The sequence below is a fragment of the Chiloscyllium punctatum genome, chromosome 36 (genome assembly GCF_047496795.1).
Source record: "Chiloscyllium punctatum isolate Juve2018m chromosome 36, sChiPun1.3, whole genome shotgun sequence".
NCBI lineage: Eukaryota > Metazoa > Chordata > Chondrichthyes > Orectolobiformes > Hemiscylliidae > Chiloscyllium > Chiloscyllium punctatum.
The window spans coordinates 71,224,062-71,251,840 of record NC_092774.1 but is presented as its reverse complement, the minus strand read 5'-3'; the positions used below and the strand labels follow the sequence as shown (position 1 = coordinate 71,251,840).

Sequence of the window (27,779 nt, the reverse complement as noted above, 5' to 3'; positions counted from 1 at the left end):
CCCGCTGGTGCCTCAGCAGGTTGGAGGCCTGGGTAAAGCCCTTCCCGCACTCGACACATCTGAACGGCCTCTCCCCTGTGTGGACCCGCTGGTGGTCCAGCAGGTCAGAGGAGCGTTTAAAGCCCTTCCCACACTCAGGGCAGGGGAACGGCCTCTCCCCGATGTGGACATGGTGGTGCCTCAGCAGGGCAGAGGAATTACTGAAGGCCTTCCTGCACTCTGAAGGGCCTCTCCCCAGTGTGGACCCGCCGGTGGACCAGCAGTTTGGAGGATATGCTGAAGGTCTTCCCGCACTCAGGGCAGGGGAAGGATCTCACCCCAGTGTGGACCTGCTGGTGGGCCACGAGGGTAGAGGCCTGGGCAAAGCTCTTCTCACACTCGGGGCAGGAGAATGGACTCTCTGCAGTATGGATCCACTGGTGGGCCAGCAGGTTGGAGGAGCTGGTAAAGCCCTTCCCGCACTCTGGGCAGGGGAATGGTTTCGGAATGGCAGCCGGTGACGAGCGGTGTCCCGCAGGGTTCAGTGTTGGGGCCGCAGCTGTTCGCATTTTATATTAATGATCAGGATGAAGGGACTGGGGGCATTCTAGCGAAGTTTGCAGATGATACGAAGTTAGGTAGACAGGCAGGTAGTACTGAGGAAGTGGGGAGGCTACAGAAGGATCTAGACAGTTTGGGAGAGTGGTCCAGGAAATGGCTGATGGAATTCAACGTGAACAAATGCGAGGTCTTGCACTTTGGCAAAAAGAATAAAATCACAGACTACTTTCTAAACGGTGAGAAAATCCGTAAAGCCAAAGTACAAAGGGATCTGGGAATGCTAGTCGAGGATTCTCTAAATGTCAACATGCAGGTTGAGTCCATGATTAAGAAAGCGAATGCAATGTTGTCACTTATCTCAAGAGGGTTGGAATATAAAAGCACCGTTGTGCTACTGAGACTTTATAAAGCTCTGGTTAGGCCCTATGTGGAGTACTGTGTCCAGTTTTGGTCCCCACACCTCAGGAAGGACATACTGGCACTGGAACGTGTCCAGCGGAGATTCACACGGATGATCCCTGGAATGGTTGGTCTAACATATGAGGAATGGCTGAGGATCCTGGGATTGTATTCATTGGAATTTAGAAGATTAAGGGGAGATCTAATAGAGACTTACAAGATAATACATGGCTTGGAAAGGGTGGACGCTAGGAAATTGTTTCCGTTAGGTGAGGAGACTAGGACCCGTGGACACAGCCTTAAAATTAGAGGGGGTCAATTCAGAACAGAAACGCGGAGACATTTCTTCAGCCAGAGATTGGTGGGCTTGTGGAATTCATTGCCGCAGAGTGCAGTGGAGGCCGGGACGCTAAATGTCTTCAAGGCAGAGATTGATAATTCCTCAAGACAACAAGAATCTAAGGGCTACAGGGAGAATGCAGGTAAGTGGAGTTGAAATGCCCATCAGCAATGATTGAATGGCAGAGTGGACTCAATGGGCCAAATGGCCTTACTTCCACTCCTATGTCTTATGGTCTCTCCCCAGTGTGACTGCGCCGATGAGTCTCCAGGGCAGACACGAAACTGAAGCATTTCCCACAGTCGCCACACTTCCACAGTTTCTCCATGGGGCAGGATTCCTCCGGGTTCTCCATGGCTGAAGCTTCAGCCGCTCACAAACGTATGTACAGCCCCTCCCCGGTGTGAATTCCTCTTTCCAGGCCGTATAACTGTTTATGGCTCCACACTCAGTGCACTGTAACAGTAGGGTCTCTCATCCAGTCCCACTGATGCTGAAAACGTTATGAAACAGGAACCAAAAAGCATTGCTCCATCTCACAGAATCAGAGTTGAAAATCTTTGCTGTCCCGATGGATTGAGTGACTGTCAGACAATAATGACTGCAGATGCTGGAGATCAAAGTCAAAAAGTGTAGTGTTGGAAAAACACAGCAGGTCAGGCAGCATCCGAGGAGCAGGAGAGTCAAGCATAAGCTGTTGATTTTGAAACTTCAGTCTTCAGATAGTCTGTGAAAAGAGATTACAAAAGTCATCATTGTCAATCCGGTGGGAGGTGGGGTCGGAATGAGACAACAAGGTATTGACACCGACACCAGAAAGAAACTGAAAATAGAGACGTGGCAAACGTTAGTGGCAAGCCAGAGTCAGAGAGAGACACAGCACAGAAACATACCCTTTGGTCCAACTCATCCATGTCGACCAGATATCCAAAATTAATCTAGCTCCATTTGGCAGCATTTGGCCAATAACCCTCTAAACCCCTCCTATTCATATACCTATCCAGATGCCTTTTAAATGTCATAATTGTACCAGCACCCACCACTTCCTCCAGCAGCTTTGTACACACACCACCTTCTGCATGAAAAACTTGCCCCTTAGGTCCGTTTCTAACAAATTGCTCTCCATCTAAACCCGTAGCACTATGGCAATCCCAGTCTCTGTTTGAAAAGTTAAAATCCCAAACAATAACCATCCTATTACTCTTACAGGTAACTCAAATCTTCATACAAATTTGTTTCTCAATTTCCCACTGACCATGAGGGTGTCTACAACACAATCCCAATAAGGTGATCATCCCTTCCTTATTTCTCAGTTCCAACCAAATAACCTTCCTGGATGTATTCCTAGGAATATCCTCCTTAAGTCCAACAGGAATACTATCCCTTATCAAAAACCCCACTCCCCCTCATCTCTTTCCTCCCTTTCTATCCTTCCTGTACCATTTGTATCCTGAAACATTAAGCTGCCAGTCCTGCCCATCCCGGAGCCATGTTTCTGTAATTGCTATGATAACATATCCCATCTTCCTAATTAAGCCTGGAGTTCAACTGCCTTCCCTGTTAGGCCTCTTGCAATGAAGTAAATGCTGTTTAATTTGTTAGTCCTACCTTGCTCTCTGCTTTGTCCCTTCCTGACCTGACTGTTTGACTCACTCCCTTTCCCAACTGTACCAGTCTCAGATTGATCTCTTTCCTCACTATTTCCCTGGGTACCTCCCCACCCACCCCACCTTACTAGTTTAATTCCTCCCGAGCAGCTCTTGCAAATTTCCCTGCCAGTATATTAGCTCTCTTCCAATATTCAGGTGCAATCTATCCTTCTTGTACAGGTCACATCTACCCCAGAAGAGATTCCAATGATCCAAATATGTGAACCCTTCTCCCATGCACCAGCTCCTCAGCCATGCATTCATCTGCTCTGTCCTCTCTATTCCAACCCTCACTAGCTCATAGCACTGGCAGTAATCCAGATTTTTCTTGACTCTAGGACCTCTTTTTTTTAAAATTTGTGCCTGACTTTCTACACTTTCCCTTCAGAATCGCATCCTTTTCCCTTCCTATGTCATTGGTTCCAATGTGTACAATGATCTCCAACCGGTCCCTCTCCCTTTTGAGAACATTCTGCACCCTCTCGGAGACATCCTTGATCCTGGCACCAGGGAGGCGACACACCATTCTGATTATTCGCTGCTAACCACAGAAGCGTCAGTTTGTACCTCTGACTAGAGAGCCCCTTATCACAATTGATTACTTGGAACCCAACGTACCCCTCATTGCATGAGAGCATGTCTCGAGACCGGAAACTTGGCTGTTTGTGCTACATTCCCTGAGAGACCGTCACCCCCTACATTTTCCAAAACAGCAGACTTGTTTGAAATGGGGACAGCCACAGAAGACTCCTGCACTACCTGCCTACCCCTCCTACCTTTCCTGGAGTTAACCCATCTCCCTTACTGTAGCTGTGGCTTTTCTCCCTTCCGATCATTGCCAAACCATCATAGACCCAGGTCTTGTAAATTACTCATTTGCAGCGACAGTTCGAGGTACTTATCCACGCAATCCAATAGGATTTGTAAGCAAACACACTTACTGCAGACATAATCATCAGTAACATGGATACTCTCCCTAATCACCCACATCTGACAGGAAGAGAATATCACTCTCATAAAGGCCTTCACAATCTACAGACCCAGAAAATAGCACCATCTTTTTGCTCTAAAAAAGTGCTCCGGGCTAACACAGTACTTGTGGTTTATATTTTTAAAATTTAATCAAGAGACAGATGTCAGTAAAACATATAATCAAGCAAGAATCCACTCCATTCACAACTGCAGACTTACAGCTAAGTTACGCGTTAAAGACTATACACTTCTCTGTTCCTGTTCTGTGAGTTCCCCCACACAGGTTCCTCCATGGTCAGCTGTGAAGTTTGCTGTTCATTAACCTGTCCCAGATGCACTGCAATGTTCAGTAACTGTGCAGATTCACTGCAATGTAAATTTCTTTTTCTCTCTCCCTCACTTTAGACTTCTATCCATGCCCCTTATAAACCTCTATAAAGGTAATCTCTCAGCCTCCTACGCTCCAGGGAAAACAGCCGCAGTCTTTTCAGCCTCTCCCTATAATTCAAACCCTCCAACTCTGGCAACAGCCTTGTAAATCATTTCCAAACTCTTTTAAAGTTTCACAACATCTTTCTAACATAGGAGGCCAGAACTGAATGCAGTATTCCAAAAGTGCCCTAACTAATGTCATGTACAGCCATAACATGACTCCCAACTCCCGTACTCAATGCTCTGCTCAATAAAGGCAAGCGCCACCAAATGCTTTCTTCACTACCGTGTCTACCTGTGACTCCACTTTCACAGAACTACAAATCTGCACTCCATGGTCTCTTGATGCAGGAACACTCTCCACAGCCTTACCATTAAGTGTGTAAATCCTGCCTTGATGTGCCTTTCCAAGATGCAACACCTCACATTTATCTAAATGAAACTTTATCTGCCACTCCTTGACCCATCAGCCCATCCATTCAATTCTAATTTAGATTGAACTTTCTTTCCTCTCTTATTTCCTAAACGCTGAACATCTCCATCCCCACATTCTCCCTCCATTCTCACTTTGCTGAACCTAATCCATGCTGTACCTCATCCTGAAGGGTCTGGTTTACGCTGATTTACAGCCCACGCTTGGGGGATCTAATTGAAACATACAGAATACTGATTGGCCTGGACAGGGTGGATGTTGGGGAGATGTCTCCATTGGTAGGAGAGACTAGGTCCCAAGGGCACAGCCTTAGAGTAAAGGGAAGACCTTTTATAACACAGATAAAGGGGAAACCTTTGTAGCCAGAGAGTGCGAAACCGATGGAATTCATTGCCACCGAGACTGTGTTGGACAAGTCACTGAGTATATTCAAGACAGAGATAAATAGGTTCTTGTGTATCAAGGATATTGAGTGTTGCGGGGAGAAAGCAAGAGAATGGGGTTGAGAAACTTGTCAGCCATGATTGAATGGTGGAGCAGACGTGATTGGCTGAATGGCCTAATTTCTGCTCCTAGGTCTTATGGTCTCTTGCTGTCCTGGACATAGTGAGAGAGAACTGGGAGCAGGAGTAGGCCATTTGGTCTTTCCAGCCTGCACCAACATTGAACTGGATATGGATATACCTACATCTTGGTGGATAGGCTGGGACCTTTTTCACTGGAGCATAGGAGGTTGAGAGGTGATCTTATCAAGCTTTATAAAGTCATGAGGGGTATAGATGAGGTGAATGATGGGTTTCCTTTGAGTGGGGGTTTCAAGGTTAGGGAGCAAATTTTGAAGGTGAGTGGAGAAAGATTTTAAAAAGACAGGAGGGACACCTTTGTTTTCCCATAGAGAATGGTTCGTATGTGGAATGAATGTCCAGAGGAAGCGGGGATGGAGGTACAGTTACAACGTTTAAAAGACATTTGGATAAGGACATGAATGGGAAAGATTTGGAGGAGTTATGCACTAGGCCAGACCACTCAAAACATTCTTAAGCAGGCAGCGCAGACCATAACTTTGGTATTTGTTTCAGTAAGTGCACAGTGAAAATTACCCAAGGTTAGCTAGGTTGACTACCAGGATTTAAAACAGATAAATGTATTCACAAGAATACAGAATGAAACACAAAGAACAGAATATAGAGTACCTACAGAACTCAAATGTACACAACAGTCCCAATAAACAAACCCCTTAAACATACAGTAAAACTGAAACAGAGGCTGACAGGTCCAAGTTAGAAGGGCAGAAGGAGAGAGAGTTTAACAGCGTTTCTCCACACAGTCCACTGCTGAACTCACTGAAACAAGGCCTCAGTTTTCACAACAGATCACTTGTCTTTCATTATGCAGGTCACTTCGAAAACATAAAAGCTTGGGCCTAAAGTCTCATCTGTTGATGTGTAAACAAAAAAGCCAACTAATACCCTCTTCATTTCTCTACTAAATCACCCGTTTTGGAGTCCGTGGCCACTTTCCCGCCACTCTGAAAAAAACCAAGGACACGGTATCTTTGAGAAGAAGGACCAGCTTTTAGAAAAATGACCAGCTTTATGACAGAGGGATATGGGCCAAACACTGGCAGATGGGATTAGTTTAGTATGCGAACAAAGCATGGATTAGTTGGACTGAAGCGCCTGTTTCTGTGCTGTATGATTCTGGAATGGTCTCAAAACCATTTTCTTGACTTCCCCTATAACTATCCACTTCTTTGTTGTTCAAACGTCAGATGACCTCAGCCTTGAATATATTCAATGACCACCCCCCCACCCCCATTGCAGGAAGTCAACCCCATTTTTGAACTCAATTCCTATTGCCTTGCTGACTGTTTGCTGCACCTGTCTGACAACTGGTGCAGAAGGATGCTGAGGTCCCTTTGTACATCACACATCATTCCTGATGAAGGGCTCGTGCCCAAAACATTGACTCTCCTGCTCCTCGGATGCTGCCTGACCTGCACTTGACTCTGATCTCCAGCATCTGCAGTCCTCACTTTCTCCACATACCAATATATTATCATTTAAACCATGCACATCCTTTCTGCCTTTTTTAAACCAAGAGGCTTTAACTTTACATTGCGGTACTGCATTTGTTGTGCGTTTGCCAATTGAGACACAGACGTGGACCAACTTTTCCAAAGTCTGTCCCCTCCCTGGATTCACTCCCTTTCCCTTCAGTTCGTGGAAATCAGCAACTGAATCCCAGAACAAAAAAGAAATGAAAAAGTGGGTGAGAAAAGAGAGTGCCGTACGCACAGATGTTGGACAGAGTTGCAGTCTGGGGTGAAGCTCAATCTTCATTCAAAGAGAGAGAGGAACAACCGCATCTTGAAAAACTCACGGCCCAACTTCCGCGTTCAGACAGAGGCTGTTCTGAATGGCAGGAGGACCAGGCTCCTTCCGGTCCTCCGGGTCTCACCATTGGTCCTTCAGAAGGAAGCCAAGCGCCGTTTCCGCGGACAACGACGAGCATGCTCAGTGCTTTTGCTGACACCGCAGTACATGCGCAATTGTTGCTGACACCGCAGTACATGCGCAGTTGTTGCTGACACCGCAGTACATGCGCAGTTGTCGCTGACACCGAGAAGCATGCGCAGTACGCTCTGTGGGGGTGCTGGCGATACTGACAGATTTTCGGCGTCCAAATGTCAATAGGAGAAAAAAAGCTGCAGCCAAAATTTTATTTTTCCCTGTGGATCGACATTTTATTCCTTTTGAATTTCGTCCGGCTTTGTATATCTTTTCCCCAGGGTAGAGGAAGTCCAAAACTAGACGGCATAGGTTAAGGGTGAGAGGGGAAAGATTTAAAACGGTCCTAAGGGGTAACTTTCATGTAGAGTGTGGTGTGTGAATGGAATGAGCTGCCCAGAGGAAGTGGTGGAGGCTGCTACAATTACAACATTTGAAAGGCATCAGGGTCAGGATGGGTATCTGAATAGGAAGGTGTGAGAGAGATATGGGCGAAATGCTGTCAAATGGGTCACTGGATCAATTTAGGAGATCTGGAGGGGATGGGCGAGTTGGACTGAAGGATCTGGTTCTGTGCTGTATGACTCTATGCGTCTATTTCAATACAAGTTTCAGAAACATGACTGCAGCTTTTTAAAAAATAAATTAATATGCTTTTAGATGTTAACAATGTTGCTGAATATATCATTTTAGCTGTTCTTAATTTTAAAGATCAGCCATTTCTTGCGCACCCCTGTCTTCCAGGTAGAGTCATCACAGCGATTCTCTCTCTTTCCTGAGAAAGAGATACAACAATCGAAGAGGGCACGAGAAAGCATAAAATGGTAGAAGGGAGGGAGAATGGACAGGGGAGTGGGGGTAGAGAGAGAGAGAGAAAATGACAGGGGACAGAGGGTGGGGTGCAGAAAATGAGGGGAAGAGAGAGAAGAAGGCTGAGCACAAAGAATTGGGAAGTGCAGAGTGTGAGGAGAGAGAGTGGATGAGGACCAAACGTTTGGGGGACTGACAGTACAAATCTCACCTTCCTCAGGACTGGTGTCAGTGTCTCATGAATTGGAACCCACTCCACCCACAGCAGACCTGAGGCAATTGTTTCTCAATAAATGCTTGGCTAATGCAGTAGAATCATATAATCCAGACAGGCCATTTGGCCCATAAAATTCAGACTGACCTTCCAAACAGTATCCCATCCAGACCCACCCATTTTTCCTGCAGTTCCCCATGGTTAACCAACCCTCAGTTGCACATATGTGGACACTTTAGCACGGCCGATCCACCCTGAACTGCACCCAGAGTTAACTCATGCAGACAGAAGGGTGAGAACGTGTTAAAGTCCACACAGACAGCTGCTCAAGAGTGGGACCGAACCCAGGTCCCTGACATTGTGAGTCAGTGGTACGAACCAATGAGCCATCGTGCTGCCCAGAGCTTACATGTTCTGTTTTGTCCGAGTAGTTTCTAACTTCTCGTGTGCCCTCAGCAGAGGCTTTCTCCTCCTGACATTATTGGACCACACCCACTGCAACCTCCCTTTCCGACTTCTCCAGCCATGAGCACATCGGTTCCTGAATCCTGGCACCAAACAGACACCAATGCCATCTGTGCTCCTGCTGACAACTGCAGAGAACGGAGACCATCCCTGTCACTGTTCTGTCCCTTACCACCACCTCCCCCTCCCCAATGTTGTTTTTTTACTCCCACTGCCCAACCAGTTAGCTCCTCCCACCTGCAGTCCTCGCTCAGATCCCCTTTACCTGCCAGACCTGCACTTACACCCTCCTGACCCTGTCCACTGATGCAAACAAAAGGCTCTCTCCAGAAGGGAATGACCGTCTCCCAGAATAAAGTGCCTGGTTAACTTTCCCACTTTACCCTCAACATGTCTGCAGCCTGGCTTCCAGCTCCATCTCTCTGAACGAATGTTCTCCAGGATGTGTTTGCCCTGGATCACAGCATCCAGAGCCTCCCACCTTCTGCAAATTGAAAGACAAGCCCCACCCTGCCCTCTCCAATGTGTGTTGTATAACTGATAGCCAAGTACGGAACCCATGAGGATGGCCTCAACAGGGACCTTGGTTTCATGTCACACTATAAGTGACCCCACTCACACAGGCTTGTACCCCATTACTCACACATGTTACCAAGCATGGTCAAATGCAAACTCATGCTCTTATGCACAAACACACACGCTCTCACGCATGCACATACATGAGTTTATGGGGTGAAATTGTAATTGCAGAATTTTATTTGCAGATATATTATATTTTGCTCAAAAAGCACACAATCTTCAGGCAGTCAATCCATGTGACATGTTATAAATCCCTACTTTGGAAACAGAACCAATCTGACTCAAGATTGGTTTGCAGACAGACTCCAACATGAGTGAATCAGAGGGTTTTTTTTCCCCAGAAAATGATTTCATCATTAGATTCTGAACTCCAGATTTCTGACTGAATTCCAATTCCGCCATCTGCTGTGGTGGGATTAAAACCCAGGAGTCCCGAGGAGTCTCCAGAACTGGGTTGATAGTCCAATCGATAATGGCACTCGGCCCTTGTTCCTTCAATCACCCTGTGATGTCACATGAACTCACTGGTGCCTCCGCAGGTTGGAGGAGGAGGTGATGCCGTTCCCGCACTGAGAGTCGGTGAGCATGCTGTGCCTGGTGTGGACCCGCTAGTGCGTCTGCAGGCTGGAAGAATTAATGAATCCCTTCCTGTGCCTGGAGCAGGTGATTAGCCATTCCCTGTTGTGGACTCGCTGGTGAACCTCTAAAATCTCAAAACATATAATCAAGAAAGCACCCACTCTCTTCACTATTGCAGACTTACGGCAAGGTACACGTTAAAAACTATGCAGTAATCTTCCTGTGCTGTGAGCTCTCCTACACATGTTCCTCCAAGATCAGCTGTTAATTTTGTTGTTTGTTAATTTTTCCAAGATGTCCAGAGATATATGATTTCAAACAGCAAAGGCAGTAACTATGCAGATTCACTGCTGTATCCGTTAATAGTATACGTTTCTTTCTCTCTTTCTCTCTCTCTCTCTCCCTTACAGACCATATGCTTGCTGCCTTTGGCTGTCTTTCTCCATTTTGAAATTGCTTTTGTCTTGATTCTTTTACTCTAAAGTTCCAAAACAATGCATCAGCATATAAAACATTAATTGCTGCTCCTGGAATTCAAGGAAATCGCCTCCAACACTGAAAATACCTCAAAAAAGGAGCAGCTCTTACAGCCACAAATTTTCCAGTCCTCCATCTTGGATTAGTTCTTGGTGAACATTCCCATCTCCCAGGTTACAGTTATTCAAATAATTTGTTTTTCTATTTTTGCTATAAAAGTGGATAACCTCACGTTTATCCACACTAACTGCATCTGACATGCATTTGCCCACTCACTCAGACTGTCCAAATAACATTGTATCCTCCTCACAGCTCACCCTTCCACCCAGCTTCGTGTCATCTGCAATTTGTGACAAATTCCAATTAGTTCCCTCATCTAAATCATTGAGACATATTGTGAATACCTGGGGTCCTAGTCCCAATCCCTGCAGTTATAAAACATCGATCTGACTGACCATACAAAATAGCAGATGTTAGCTTGACGTTCACAACTGACGAAGACCTGATAACCAATTATGAACCACTGAATTACTAAATCACAGAATCAGGCCATTCAGCCCATCGTGTCCATGCAGCTCTCGAAATGAGCTTTCTGATGTTGGGCCATTTTCCTGACGTTTCCTTGGAAACTGGTACATTGCTTGTCATCAAATAATTTTCCAATGGTCTTAACTGAATCTGCTTCAACCACTGTTCCATGCGATGTCTTCCAGATCTATTTACTCACTGTGTGAAATTTCTTTCTCGCATCACATTTTCTTCCTTGTAATGGATTTGAAATCTGCATTCTTATTCTCAATGCTTTTCCCATGGTGAACAGTTTTTCACTGTCTTTTCTGGGAATGATTTTTCTCATAATTTTCAAAACTTCTTTTGAATCTGACTTCAGAGAGCAGTCCATGAGGCCAAGCCTCATCAACAACACAGAAACAACCGAGCATCTAAAGGGACGGCCCCTCAGTCATCACTGTGAGCCCCATAGCAACCATTGTTACCTGGGCGGCCATGCATTCCAAACCTGGTCTCTCAACATCACTGGTATTGTCCCACAGTTTGAGAAACTGTGATTCTCGCTACGACTATAAAAATGAAACTTTTTTAAAAGTGGTTGTTGCTGAGAAGTTTAATCCTTTCTGTCCAGTAGGAAGTCAATGATGTGTTTGAATTTGAATGACTCAGTGAATCCCTTCCCACATGTGGAGCAAGTGGACCACCACTCCCTGTGTGCCTGTGGGGATTACATTCCAGGTCAAACTGGGAATTGGATCTCTTCCTACAGTCTGAACATACTTCTGGTCACACTCCAGGGGGACTGTGGCTTGTGTGGCACAGGTCAGATCATTGGCTGGCTTAGTCCTGCTCCTCAGATGCTGCTGGCCTGCTGTGCTTTTCCAGCACTACTCTAATCTAGATTCTGGTTTCCAGCATCTGCACTCCTTGTTTTTACACAGTACATAAGGAGGCCATTCACACTTTCATGTCTATAATAGTTCCTGAAGCACCCACCTATTCTCCACCCCTATCCCCATCATCTTGCAACTGTCCAGCATCCTCGGTAGCGTAAGTGGTTAGTATCCCCATCTGTGACTCAGGAGACTGGGGGTGCAATTCCCCGATGGGGAGGATTTGATATTTTTCTGGATGTCTTGTTACACAGAGGTAGTGACCCTAACCCTGAATCGGGTTCAATTCCTGCCTGCTCCAGAGTTCAAAAGTTCACAAATATAGGAGCAGAATTAGGCCATTCAGCCCATCAAGTCTGCTGCGCCATTCGATCCAGACTGCTCATCACCCCCATTTTCCTGCCTTGTCCCTTGAAAGGTTCAGAAAAGACTTACACTGATGTTTCCAGAGTTGGAGCATTTGGGAGAGGCTTAATAGGCAGGGGCTGTTTTCCCTGGAGGTTCGGATGGTGAGGGGTGACCTTATGGAGGTTTATAAAACAATGAAGGGCATGGATAGGATAAACAGACAAGGTCTTTTCGATGGGGTGGGGGAATCCAGAACTAGTCGGCTTAGATTTAGGGAGAGAGGGGAAAGACGTAAAAGGGACCTAAGGTCCAACTTTTTCATGTAGAGGGTGTGCTTGTATGAAATGAGCTGCCAGAGGAAGTGGTGGAGGCTGGTACAATTACAGCATTTAACAGGCATCTGGATGGGTTTAGAGGGATATGAGCCAAGTGCTGGCAAATGGGATGAGATTAGGTTAGGATATCTTTTGACATGGTCAAGTTAGACTGAAGAGTCTGTTTCTGTGTTGCACATCTCTATGACTCTATAACAAATGTTCAACGAACTGGTCTGCAATTTCCCACATATGGCCTCCCTCCCATTCTGAATACAGGTGTTACATTAGCATTTTTCCAATCCCATGGAACCATAAGATCATACGACACAGGAGCAGAAATTAGGCCATTCAGTCCATCGAGTCTGCTCCACCATTCAATCATGGCTGAGATGTTTTTCAACTCCATTCTCCAGCTTTCTTCCCATAACCTTTGATCCCCTTGACAATCAGGAACATATATATATCTCAGTCTTAAATAAACGCAGTGAATCTTTCCCATGTTAAGAGATTTTTGGAATATTGTAACTAATGAGTTCACTATCTCCGCTGCCACTTCCTTCAGGACCCAGGGTGTAGGCCATCAGCATCAGTGGACTTGTCTGTCCTCAATCCAAATAGTTTGCTGTGTATCTTTACCCTCTCAATGTTGATTGTTTAAGTTCTACCCTTTCTATAGCCTCTGACTTGCCATTTCTAATAGGAATAGTTCTGTTGTCTGCCAACATAAAAACTGAGATCATCTCTGCCACTTCAGTGTTCCCCCATGAACTCAGTTTTCATCTTCCAAGGTACCACACTGAGCTCAGCGACTCTGTTCCCATGAGCATACCAACAGAAGCGTTTGCTGTCCTTTTTGATATTTCGCGTGAGGTCTCTTTTGTAAGTTAACTTACCTATTTTTATTTATATTTTTTACTGTCCCTTTGTTTATGTTTGAAACTTTCCTAATGTTTGACCCTTCCAGAGGTCCAGAATAACATTTCACAACAGGCTGAAAAGTTAAAAAAACACTACGTTGAAACTTTTTGAAATCGCCCCTTTCTGGAGGCTGGGGGCCGGCAAAACGATCGCCCCGCCCCCATTGTCACCGATTGTTGGGTGGTCTCCCCAACCACGCCCCCTCAACCCTGGAGACGTCACAAACCTGTGCCACGCCCCTTGTGAGCTGGCGCATGTGCAGTGCAGGTCCTGCAGCAGGACTGAGGCGGTGTTACTGAGTGTGGGAGCAGAATGGTGCCGGTGGCTGAAGGAATAAGAACCGCTGGAAAAGCTGAGCAGGTCCGGCAGCTCGTGCCGAGAGAAATCATTTCGGGTCCCGGTGATCCTCCTTCAGAACAGGACCAGGTTTCAGAAACATCCCGGGGAGGTCGCCAGGCCCGAGCGCCAAGACCTGGCTCCTGCCCCCGTGGAGAGGAGACAGTGAGACAGGGTAGGATTGGGAACCGCGGGAGGAGGGAGACTGGGGAGTTTATAAACTCCTAGGGGGAGGCCTGAGGCCTCCAATAAAATCACCACAGGCCCAGTGTTTACTTCAACGGCGAAGGCGCTCTCGGGTTGCCCGGGCAACCGGCCGCCATCTTTGTGAGGGTCAGGCGCATGTTGTCATGGGACGGGGAGCGCGGGCGGCCATCTTGGTGAGGGCACCATCAACTGTCATTTCTGGGAGAGAATTCCAACCTCGTGGTAACCTCGGCCTTTGCCGAGATTAATTCCCCAGACTGTCCAGCGATGTGCAGGTTAGGGGGGGTTCAGCCATGCTAAATTACTGATAATGCCCAAGGATGTTCTTGTTAGTGTATGTTGACCATGCTAATTTACCCCCAGTGTCCAGAGATGTGCAGGTTAGAGTGGATTGGCCGAGGTAAGTTTATCCATAGTGTTCGGGGTTCTGCAGGTTAGGGTGAAGGTCTGGACCCCCTCAATCGGCTCTCGATCCGAGATCGGTCAAAAGAATCACCAGGAGAACGGTCTATTTAAAGCAAGGTGATCAGCTTAATGACATAAGGCAGCCTAGCACAGATTTGTCCAGCAACACAGGTTAAAAGCTTCTGTGTTCCGTGGCAATATTACACAATTACATTTGAAAATTACGCATTATTTATTTTTGCGACAGCACAGCCTGAATTACAAGAAAAGACCAATAAAATGTAACAAGGTGACATGATTGACAGCAGGTTAGTCCAATGATATTTCCCGGGAAACAGATTGTTTTACGTGCAAAATCATCCCATGCTTGCTAGTTCAAGATTAATTCGAATACCAAATTACTTATGATTCATATTATGCAAATTCCATTGTTCTCTTTTATTTCTAAATCCAACCAACTGAGCAAAGCGGCAATTCAAGTTCAATGTCAAATCATTACCTGAAGCCATTTTGTTATATTTATTTTAAAATATTATTTAAAATTTAAATGCCATTTTGTGGTTAATACAAACCTACATACACCTGTTGCTCCTAACAACAGCCTAAATTCAAATTTTAAATCCTGATCTCAATAAAGCAGCAGTTGTCTCATTACCCAAAAGGTTGAGACCACAAACGATATAAGTACGGTTTTGATGGCTAATAACTCCTGAAAATCCTCCTACAGAAAAAAGTCACCGAGAGCTGCATATCCCAAAGAGTGATATTACTGTTTTGTAGAGCTTTTGGATTCTTCCATTCTATGCAAAACTCAGGGGAGACTATTTGGATGGGGCAAGGCTTAACAGGGTAGCTCATAGCACAACTGGTATCAAACTGGCACACAACACCTTTACAGGATAAAGACCATTTAGACTTGTTCTGTAAATGAACTGTTCAATCTCTGACCACTGCAATAGTCATTCTTGGTAATGTTCAGTCCCTCAGCAGACGAGGACATCTTCCTGGCATAGTTGGTGCACAGTCTCTGGTTGCTCAGGATCGCACAGGTAAACTGTCCCTTCTTGTGCACCAATGCTGGCAATGGCAAGTCCACACAGCAGGGGAAGTTCGATCTTTATCATCCCCCCCCCCCCCCCCCCCCGCCCCCTTGCTTGCAAGGGGCTCGTCTGATGAGCTTACAATGATGGAGATGAACCCAGAGGGAGATGAGAATTTAAAATTTGAATTTCGGCTCTTGTTAGGAGCGTCAGGTGTATGTAGGTTTTTATGAACCACAAAATGGCTTTTCAATTTAAAATTGCTTCAGGTTATGATTTGATGCTGTGAACTTGAATTGCTGCTTTGTTGAGTTGGTTCGCTTTGGGGAAAAGAAAACAATGGAGTTTAATAATATGAATCATATGAATTTGGTATTCAAACTAACCTTGAACTAGCAAGCATGGGATGATTTTGAGAATAAAACAATCTGTTTCCAAGGAAATATTGGACTAGCCTGCTGTCAATCATGTCACCTTATTACATTTGATTGGTCTTTTAAGGCTGTGCTCTCTTAAAAAACATGTAAATGATGTGTAATTTTCAAACGTAATTCTGCAATTTCGCCACGGAGCTCAGAAGCTTTAACTTCTGTGTTGCTGGACAGAATTGCGTCAGACTGCCTTGCTTTATTAAACTGATAACTTTGCTTTGTACAGTCCGCATTCCGTTTGTTCTTTGACCAATCTCGAGACGGAGGGGTCCCGCCTGGGATCCAGATCTTCAAGGGTGGATTGGCCATGCTAAATTCCCTCCATAGTGTCCAGGGATGTGTAAGTTCGGTGTATTACTCTGGGATAAATGTAGGGCAATAAGGGGAGGGGTATGGGTGAATTACCATTCAGAGCATTGGTTTGGACTTGTTGGGCCGAGTGACCTGCTTCCACACTGTGAGGATTCTTTGAAGGAAAGGGATTTTTGCAAACTGCTCTCCTTCCATCTGCTGCAGAGTTCTGCTGTCGGCCTGTCCCCGCTCCCTGCCCCATTTTTGACATCACAACACGAAAGTGGCCGTATCAGTTTCAATGTGAAACACCCTCCTCTGGGCAACTCCTCATCCTGGGTGGGAGAGAGGAAGGGGGTAATCTGATCACTTGTAGCAACTGGAGTGAATCCAAGGAGGGAATCTACTCTGCCAACTCAGGTATGTGTCTTAATTACCCGGGTGAGGAGGGACGGATGATAGCAATTGGGGAGAGGAAGATACTTTATTTTTATTTTTAAAATGCATCTGATTCCCACAAATAAATGCATCAGGCTCAAGTACAGCACGTGCAATGATCCACTTTGCAGCTTCAAGCTGGCTGCAACAGTTTGACATCCTCTGTTCTTGCTCCGTGTTGGCTGCAGCACATTTGGTTTCCTTCCCTCATCTCTTCTTTCTGCCCCTCCCCCCACCCCCGAAGTGTTGATGCTTCCAAACTGACCCTCAAAAGTTCAGGTTATACTTCCATTCTTTCCCAGTTTTCAAAACCCACAAAATACAACTTTCCCAATCCTCGAAATATCGGATTTGGGAGGTGATGTTGTGGCTGTGCAGGACATTGATTAGGCCACTTTTGCTCTCTCTCCTATCAAAAGGATGTTGTGAAACTTGAAAGGGTTCAGAAAAATTCACAAGGATGCTGCCAGTGTTGGAGGGTTTGAGCTGAATTGTTTTGGGCTGTTTTCCCGAGTGTGGCAAAGGCCTTTGTATACATTTATAAAATCATGAAAGGCATGGATTGGGTAAATAGACAAGATATTGTCCCCTGGGTTCGGGGGTGTCCAGAACTAAAGTGTAATAGCTTTAGGTTGAAGTGGATGAGCAAAGATTTAAAAGAAACCTAATGGCAACTTTTTAACTCAGAGGGTAGTGAGCGTAAAGAATGAGCTGCCAGATGAAATGGTGGAGGCTGGTACAATTACAATATGTGAATGGCATCTGGATGGTTTCTGAATAGGAAGGGTTCAGAGGGGTATGGGCCATGTGCTGGCATACGGGACTAGATTAATTTAGAATATCTAGTCAACATCAATGAATTAAGACCATAAGACATAGAAGTGGAAGTAAGGCTATTCAGCCCATTGAGTCCATTCTGTCATTTAATCATGGCTGATGGGCATTTCAGCTCCATTTACCCACACTCTCCCCGTAGCCCTTAATTCCTTAATTAAGAATTTATCAATCTCTGCCTTGAAGACATTTAACGTCCTGGCCTCCACTGCACTCCCTGGCAATGAATTCCACAGGCCCACACTCTCTGGCTGAAGAAATGTCTCCTCATTTCTGTTCTAAATTGACCCCCTCTAATTATCAGGCTGTGTCCCTGGATCCTAGTCTCCTCCGCCTAATGGAAACAACTTCCCAGTATCCACCCTTTCTAAGCCAAGCATAATCTTGTAAGTTTCTATTAGATCTCTCCTCAACCTACCGAACGCTAATGAATACATTCCCAGGATCATCAGCCATTCATCATGTGTTAGGCGTACCATTCCAGGGATCAGTCGTGTGAATCTCTGCTGGACACACTCTAGTGCCAGTACATTCTGCTGTTACTGCCACTGAGTCGCACCTTCAACCCTGTTTAGTGGGTGAAGTGGGAGGGGCAAGAGAATCCTTTCTGTCGGACTTGCTGCTCTCGCACCCACTTTACTTCCAGTGCTGTCTGACAGCACCTGCCCGACTGAATTGATCTGCAGGAGCAGATAGAGGACATTTTTACCCTGGATGGAGCGTAATGTTTGTCCAACCACTACAGGTTGGTCTGAAATAGATACATTTCTCTCTGTCCCATTGAGGCTCCAGCACAGGGCTAGGCTGGTCGGCTCAATTGGACTCTATCAGTGTTTTCGCTTTGCCAGAGCCTCCACCCACCCCTCTTTATCACCCCTTCCCATCCGTCATCAGCAAACTGGTATCCACCACTTATCGCACGTTTGCTTTATGCCACTTTGCTTTTACAAAAGACCCATATTAGTATCTGTTTTCGCTAATCAAAAGAAATCCAAAGAGGATTTTTGCTTTCATGAGCGGCAACGTCCTAGTGAACCTTCTCTGCACCCTCTCCCAGAGCATCCACGTCCTTCCGGTAGCATGCTGGCCAGAACTGACGCAATGTTATGAATGTGGCCGGAATAAATAGCTGTAACATAACTCGCTAACTCTTACACTCTAGGCAAGCGTGCTGTATGCCTTCATGACCACGTGCCTGCCTGCTTTGCCACTTTCAGGGATCTATATGCCCAGATCCCTCTGTATGCCAGATCTCCTATGCATTCTGTAATTTAATGTACACTTATTGTATTTCCTTCTCTTCCTTTCTCCCTCATCTGTGTCCAGCTTCCCCTTAATTGTATTCCTCTCTTAATCTCTTTCCCCCTGTTCCTCACCCCTCCACACATCAGTGTATCATAAGACCATAGGAGCTGAAATTAGGCCATTCAGCCCATTGTGACTGCTCTGCGATTCAGTCATGGCTGATAAGTTTCTTTACCCCATTCTCCCAGTAACCCTTGATCCCTTTCATACTCAAGAAACTATCTTTCACAGCTTAAATGTACTCAATGACCTGGTCTCCACAGTCTTCGGTGGCAGTGAATTCCATATATTCACCACTCTAGCTGAAGAAGTTTCTCTTTACCTCCATTCTAAAGGGTCTTCCCTTTGCTCTAAGGCTGTGCCCTCGGCTGCTAGTCTTTCCTACCAAAGGAAACATCTTCCCAACATCCAGTCTGTTCAGAATTCTGTCGGTTTCAATTAGATCCCCCGTCATCGTTCTAAATTCCATTAACTATAGACCCAGAGTCCTCAAACATTCCTTATTTGTTCAAATGTTCATTCCTGGGACCATTCTCGTGAACCTCCTCTGAACACACATCTAGGCCAGTACATCCTTCCTGAGATTTGGGCCCAAAACTGCGCACAATACTCCAAATATGGCCTGACCAAAGTGTTACAAAGTCTCAACTACATCCCTACTTTTACATTCAACTCCTGTCAAATTAAATGTCATCATTGCATTTGCCTTCCTAACTACTATCTCAACCTGTAAGGTTACCTTGAGAGAATCCCGGACTAGAACACCCAAGTCTCTTTGCACCTTAGATTTCTGCATTTTCTTCAGTTCCAAGGGTGACTGTTGGTGTCAGGGCAGCACCAGAGATTTCCTGACATGCGGATTGTATTCGGGGGTACCAAGTAATCTGAGGAACTGGCAGTATTTCGGGAGAAATATTTATTCCTGGAGGAGGTAGAGAGGAATGTGGTGTGATTCTGTAAACTCGAGGTCTCCAGAAGTGTGCAGAGGTGGTGTTAGAATTTAACACCATAAATTTGAAAGCGAGGAAACTCCACCAGAATTCAATTATCAGACATGACAGGCCAATGGTGTCTATCTGTGATGTTAGAATTCTCTGATGCTTGGAACTGAAACATAACTTTCAACCCCATGTATTTCATCTCCTTTGTAATAGAGGCCTCTATTTGTATTTTTCAATTGGTTTTTGTACCTGTCTGCTACTTTTGATGATTTGTGTACTTGGTCTCCAAAGTTATTTTTTCCCTTTTTATAGTGCTTAGTTTCTAATAATTTAACGGTTCTCCAATCAGTCTTTCTTGGGTGAAAAGTAAATGGTTCTGATTTTGTCGTCTTGGGTGACATTAAACATTTTTTCCACTCATTCGTTTAACCCATGAATGCTGTTTAGCTTCTTCCTGCTCCTTTCTGCACAAGTTGATGCCCCTCTGCCCCTGGATAGTTGATAGTTGACCAAGAACTGGATAGGTGTCCCCTTGATCCAACCTCTTGAGCAATAAGCTATCAGTAACCAAGGACAAAGGTCTTGGACTCCAATTGTTAGTAGGAAACCTCCACTCGGGACAGATTCTTTGGACATGATCTTTGATTTTGGCACAGAGGCAGGAAACATCTCACCTGTTTCAGAAAAATCAAATTACTGACTGTCAACTCCTTTGATACTGACACTGTCATGACACTGTCAACTCCTTTGATACTGAGCAGCGTGAATTGAGTATTTACTGGCCAAACAAGAATGGATTTCCCAAACTGCCACAGTGTTGCTGACAGTCATACACCCAAACCAGCTGCTAGTCGGGATCAACCTTCTCTCTGAATCAGGAGGTCACAGGTTTAAATCACAGGATGTTGCTGGTAAGAGGTTCAGTGATGGAAATGTCATTCAGTGTAAAACACTTATAGCTCCCAGAAATTATGGCGAATGTTGGGGCTAGTATAAATGAAGAACTGACGGATATTAATATGTATGAAGCAAAAATGCATCAGAGAATTGAATAGGATTTAAAGTAGCTAAATTCCCTGGGCTTGGTGGTTAACGCTAGTTCACTGGAAAGTGGCACATGTCATCCCACTGTTTTAGAAAGAAGTAAGGGAGCACAGGGAATCTATAATAAAAGGGACAGCAACAGGACAGTTAAAAATTAATGATAGGACTCAGCAGAATCAACATGGGCTTATTGGAAATATATGCTGGTCAAATTCAGGTCATTATAGCTAGCAGAATATATGAATGTCCAAATTAGGAGCTGAAGTAAGCCATTCGGCTCATGAAGCTGCTCCACTCCAAGAAGATAATGGCTGATTACTTTGTGTTAAACATTGCACATTTGCATCCATCCCCATATCCTTAGATTCTTCTTAGGCAAAGGAATTGATCTACTTCTGCCGTAGAAATATTCAATGGTCCTGGCTTCACTATCTTCTGTCGCAAAGTATTCCAAAGCTGCACAACCTTCCAAAAGATTTCCCTCCTTCTTTGTCACAAATGATTGTGTTTTTTGAAGAAGTAACAGAGGATTGATGAGGGCAGAGCAGTAAATGTGATCTATATGGACTTCAGTAAGGTGTTCGACAAGGTTCCCCATGGGAGATTGATTAGCAACGTTAGATCTCATGGAATACAGGGAGAACTAGCCACTTGGATACAGAACTGGCTCAAAGGTAGAAGACAGAGGGTGGTGGTGGAGGGTTGTGTTCCAGACTGGAGGCTGTGACCAGTGGAATGCCACAAGGATTGGTGCTGGGCCCTCTACTTTTTGTCATCTACCAAAATGATTTTGATGCGAGCATAAGAGGTACAGTTAGTAAGTTTGCAGATGACACCAAAATTGGAGGGGTAGTGGACCTCAGAGAGTTAACCTCAGATTACAACAGGATCTTGACCAGATGGGCCAATGGGCTGAGAAGTGGCAGATGGAGTTTAATTCCGATAAATGCGAGGTGCTGCATTTTGGGAAAGCCAATTTTAGCAGGACTTATGCACTTATTGGTAAGGTCCTTGGGAATGTTGCTGAACAAAGAGACCCTGGAGTGCAGGTTCATAACTCCTTGAAAGTGGAGTCGCAGGTGGATGGGATAGTGAAGAAGGCATTTGGTATGCTTTCCTTTATTGGTCAGAGTATTGAGTACATGAGTTGAGAGGACATGTTTGCGGCTGTATTGGACATTGGTTATCCCACTGTTGGAAAATTGCGTGCAATTCTGGTCTCCTTCCTGTTGGAAAGATGTTGTGAAACTTGAAAGGGTTCAGAAACTATTTACAAGTATGTTGCCAGGGGTTGGAGGATTTGATCTGCTGGAGCATCGGAGGCTGAGGGGTGACCTTATAGAGGTTTACAAAATTATGAGGGCATGGATCGGATAAATAGACAAAGTCTTTTCCTGGGGTCGGAGAGTCCAGAACTAGAGGGCATAGGTTTAGGGTGAGAGGGGAAAGATATAAAAGAGACCTTAAGGGTAACTTTCACACACAGGTTGGTATGTGTATGGAATGTGCTGCCCGAGGAAGTGGTGGAGGCTGGTACAATTGCAACATTTAAGAGGCATTTGGATGGGTATATGAATAGGAAGGGTTTGGAGGGATATGGGCCGGGTACTGGCAGGTGGGACTAGATTGGGTTGGGATATCTGGTCAGCATGGACGGGTTGGACCGAAGGGTCTGTTTCTATGTTGTACATCTCTATGACTCTATAAATGGGTGATCTAATTGTTCGTTCACAACAGTAAGTAAACATCCTTCAGCATCCATCTTTTGAAGACCATTCAGGCTTATAGAAACTTCAATCAAATCACCCCTTGCTATTCCAAACTCTGGTTGAAAGTCAGACCTGTCTGTCTGATGATTTTCCATTAGACAGTCTGTTCATTGTGGGTGTCAATCTAGTTTACCTTCTGTGAATTGCCTTTAATGCATTTTCATTCTTCGTTAGGTAAGGATATCAAAACTGAGCACCGTGTTCAAGATGTAGTCCCACCATTGCTCTGTAACTGAGGCATAATCGCCTTACATTTATGTCATTGGCCTTTCTAATCACTTGCTGTGCTTGCATTCTAACTTGTGACTTATTTGCAAGGCCCCCAGATCCCTCTGCATCTCAGAATTAGGCAGTTGTTCTCCAAGGAGGTAACAAATTGCATTTTGCCATATTGTACACCACTTGCAAGAGTTTTGCTTATTTATTTAACCAATCTATCAATCTGCATCATTGATATGTCATCCCCACAATGTACTTCTCCATCTATCTTTGTGTTGCCTGCAAATGTAACCACATACCTTTGATCCCCTCCTGTAAGTCATCTATATAATTGTAGAAAGTTGAGGAGCCAGCAGAGATGCCTGTTGGAACCCCACCATACATTGTCATATACAACCAATTTGACAAAAGAACCATTTTTGCATATTCTGTTTTCTGCCAGTCAGTTGATGTTCGATAACTATACTTTACACCATGAGCTCCTCTGTGCAATATGCTTTTTGTGAAAACATGTCAAACACCTTTAGGATATTCAAGTTCAGTATATCCACAGGCTTCAATTTACATACTCTTTCAAAGAATTCCTTGAGGACAGCATGGTGGCACAGTGGCTCCCTCTCACGGCCAGAGACACCTACTTGATTTCAGCCTTGAGTCGACTATCTGTTTGGAGTTTGCATGTTCTGTCTATGTCTTTGTGAGTTTCCACTGGGGGCTCCACAGTCCAAAGATGTGTAGGTTGGGTGGATTAGCTATGCTGGATTGTGTAATGTCCTTGGATGTACAAGCTAGGTGAGTTAGCCATGCTAAATGCAGGGTTACGGGAGTAGGGTGGCGGTCTGGATCTGGGTGGGATGCACTTGAAGGTTGGTGCAGGACTTGATCGACCAAATGGTCTCTTTCCACACTCTCTGAATTCTATGAATAAATTGGTGAAACAACATTTCGTTTTCATATTAGCATGCTGATTCTTTTCAATTACCACGAGCTTTTTGACATGGTGGTTATAATCTCCTTAATTGAGTCAAAAACAAATGTTTAATTGCCATAGACTCGAGGGACCACATTTTCCATGATGTATCTTTCCCTTCGAGAACAGAAGTATTAAATATGTTACTCTCCAGTCTGAGGAAAACTTGCCTGAATCTAATAAATCTTGGAAAATTAACATTAATTCAAATATGAACTCATTAGCCACCTTTTAAAATTCTATGATGAAGTCCACCTGTACCCAGAGATTTGCCAGCTCATAGCACCATCAGTTCGCTCAATAGCATTTATCTAATGATTCTCATTTCACCAAACTCCTCTGTTTGTTCAACCTATGGGGTTAAAGGCAGGATTCTTGACCATGTGGTGGAACAGAGGGATCTTGGAGTCCAAGTCCATAGATCGCTCAAAGTTGCCACCCAGGTTGAGAAGGTTGTTACGAAGGTGTACGGTGTGTTGGCTTTCATTAGCAGGGAGTTTGAGCTTAAGAGCTGCAAGGTTATGCTGCAGCTGCATGGAGTACTGGTTAGATCACACTTGGAATATTGTGTTCACTTTTAGTCACCTAATTTTAGGGAAGCTGTGTCGGGAAAATGCCAGAGGAAACATCACAGAAGCGCTTCACAGGAGGTTGCCAAGCACTGAGGATGTTACCTAGACAGGGGACGAAACGTCTGCAACACAAGTTCCCAGCTCGGCGAACAGAACCACAACAGGAAGCTGTGTAAGCTGAGAGAGGGTACAGAGGAGATTTACCTCGATGCTGCCTGGAATGGAGGGCATGTCTTAGGTTGGGGGAGCTAGGGCCTTTCTCATTGGAGCGATGAAGGATGAGAGGTGACTTTATAGAGGTGTACTATATGTTGAGAGGCATAGATAGAACAAATAGCTAAGGACTTTTTCCCCAGGTCAGAAATGACAGGGCATAATTTTAAGGTAATTGGAAGAAGGTTTAGGGGAGATGTCAGAGATAGGTTTTTTACTCTGAATGGTGAGTGCATGGAATGCACTTCCAGGGTTGGAATGAGAGTCAGATACATTTAAGGACATTTAAGCGACTGCTGAACAAGCACATGGACGGCAGTAAATTGAGGGGTGTGCAGGCTAGTCTCATCTTCACGTTGGATAAAAGGCTGGTACAACATCGAGGGCTGAAGGGTCTGAACTGTGCTGTATTGTTCTACGTTCTCGCTCCAGAACGATGCAGCAGCAGTGTTGGAAGAACAATATTGTGTCAAACCCCTTGACCCTTCCAGAGATGGGCACTGTCGATGGAAACTCGGTTAAATTCTGCCAGCAATCAGGTGATAGCCGGGTGGGGGGAGGGTGGCAGCCGTGAGACTGAACTTGCTGACTTGAGGGTTTTTAGTTTAGTTGTTACGTGCAATGAAGTGTGAATCATTGTTTCAGCAGTTGGTTCTGTGTGTTGTTTCTGAGTCAGTGACCAAATTAAGGCGATTCACCCACAACCAGAGCAAGAGGCTGGGATTAATATTGACTCCACTGCATTCAGCATGACATCACGTCAATACTGTTAGAAAGGGAAAGCTGACACCAACTCTCACCCCACCAGAGATCTCAAACCGAAACACCCAAAGAGAAGCGCGTCGCCCTATAATCTGTCAATTTAATGTGAAAAGTGGTGTAACCTGCTCTAATGTTTAAAAATAAATACCTGACACTCAACAAAAATCCATTTATTTATCCAACAGTAACGGTGAACAGATGAACTAAAATATTAACAAACCAAATAAATCCCTTCTAACTACTGACTGTTCCGGAATAAAACAAGATTCTCGTGATATGCTGATCCAATAAATATGATTCCCTCTTGTAACAAGAAATAGAATTTAGTCTCTCAGATTACAGCCAGGTTACGTGTCTCTTGGAACACTCTGTGCCACCTTCTGTTGAATCTTCTGTCAGGAATGCCCTTCTCAGTTTTTTTTAAATGATACATTCTCTAATACAGAGATGACTGACATCCAATTTCCCCCTCTCAATAGAACTGAGGACTCTCGGCTCTCGCGAGGGGGAGTTAGAGATCTGGGTGTTCAGTCGATTGTACCCTGAAGGTGGTAACACAGGTCAATGGAGTGGTCACAAAGGTTTCATTCGGCGGTGTGTAAATAAATTGTTTTCCTGGAAGCCAAGTGATTTGACCAGCTACATCACTCCTGAGATACCTCTGCCCAAAACAACTTAGGGTCTGGGCTACCTTCCTAGAATGTTTTGAGGGGATCTGGCCTGGTCCATAACACTGAACACCTGCAAATTGTGTCTCCAGGAAGGAAGTAGTAAAACTTGAAAGGGTTCAGAAAAGATTTAAATGGATGGTTCTGAGGTTGGAGGTTTGAGTTACAGAGAGAGATTGAATAAGTTGCAGGTATTTTCCCTGGAACATCAGAGGCTGAGGAGTGACCTGGTAGACATTTATAAAATTATGAGGGGCACAGATAGGGTAAATAGTCAAAATCTTTTCCCCAGGATGGGGAATCCAAAACTAGAGGTTTCGGATGAGGGGGAAAAGATTTAAAAGGGACCTGAGGGGTAACCTTTTCACGGAGAGAGTGGTGTATGTATGGAATGAGCTGCCAGAGGAAGTAGTGGAGGCTGGTACAATTTCAACATTTAAAAGGCATCTGGATTGGAACATGAATTGGAAGAGTTTAGAGGGATATGGACAAGTGCTGGCAAATGGGATGAGATTAATTTGGGATATGCAGTCAGCATGGACGAGTTGGACTGAAGGGTCTGTTTCCCTGCTGTGCATCTCTTTTGACTCAGTCTCTAAAAGATACCACATTGCTTCAACCGAACTCTGAAACCCAACGTTACTGACAGATTCTTTGTGTGTGAACCCGAGAGGCCTAGTCGTAGAGATGTACAGCACTGAAACAGACCCTTCGGTACAACTCGTCCATACTGACCAGACATCCAACATTTAATCTACTCCCATTTGTCAGCATTTAGCTCATATACCCATCCAGATGCTTTTTAAATGTTGTCATTGTACCAGCCTCCACCACTTCCCCTGGCAGCTCATTCTGTACATGCACAACGCTCTGTGTGAAAACTTGTCCCTTGAGGTCCATGCTAAGTTGCCTGTAGCGTTAGGGTGGGCTACTCTTCGGAGGGTCAGTGAGGACTTGTTGGGCCGAAGGGCCTGTTTCCACGCTGTAGGGAATCTAATCAAAAGGCACCTGGATGGGTGTATGAACAGGAAGAGTTTCGAGGGGTGCTGGCAAATGGGACTAGATTAATTGAGGATATCTGGTCAGCATGAATGGGTTGGACCAAAGGGTCGGTTTCCAGCACTTGGCCTATATCCCTCTCAACCATTCCTATTCATGTCCCCATCCAGATGCTATTGAAAGGCTGTCATTGTACCTGCCTCCACCACTTCTTCTGGCAGCTCATTCCATCCATGCGTCACCCTCTGTATGAAAAGGTTGCCCTTTAGGTCCCACTTAAATCTTTCCCCTCTCACCATAAACCCTCTGGTTCTGGACTGCCCAACCTCCAGGGAAATGACCTTGTTATTTACCCTATCCATACTCCTCATGATTTTATAAACCCATATAAGGTCACCCCTCAACCCCTGACACTTCAGGGAAAACAGCCCCAGTCTATTCAACCTCTCCCTGTAACCCAAACTCTCGGCAACATCCTGGTAAATCATTTCTGGTAGAGAAGTCAGTGATTTGGGTTAATACCTGAAACACTGACTTCACTGCTGGTGCTGCCTGGCTTGCTGTGTTCTCCCAGCCTCCTGCTTGCCTACTTTGGATTCCAGCATCTGCAGTTTGTTTTTGTCTCTAACGAATGGCAGAGCAGACTCGATCGGCTGAATGGCCTCACTTCTGCTCCAATGGTCTCGCAGGCTTAGGTTTGTGCAGATTGTTTCAGTGGGAACGTGCAGTCCTGGGCTCAACGAGCAGTAGCACCCAATGGAGCAAAGTTCATAGAATCACAGAATCCCTACAATGTGGACACAGGTCCTTCAGCCCAACAAGTTCAAACTGACCCTCTGAAGAGTAACCCACCCAGACCCATTTCCCTCCCCTATTACTCGACACTTCCCCTGACTAATGCACCACACCCACACATCCCTGTACACTGGGACAATTTAACTTCGCCAATC

General features: G+C 45.1%; 1 long non-coding RNA gene across 1 annotated transcript in view; it reads left to right on the top strand.

The window, feature by feature from the left end:
- LOC140460658 (uncharacterized) overlaps positions 1 to 27,779 on the top strand; it is a 40,687-nt gene that overhangs the window by 7,890 nt on the left and 5,018 nt on the right. The window lies entirely within an intron of this gene.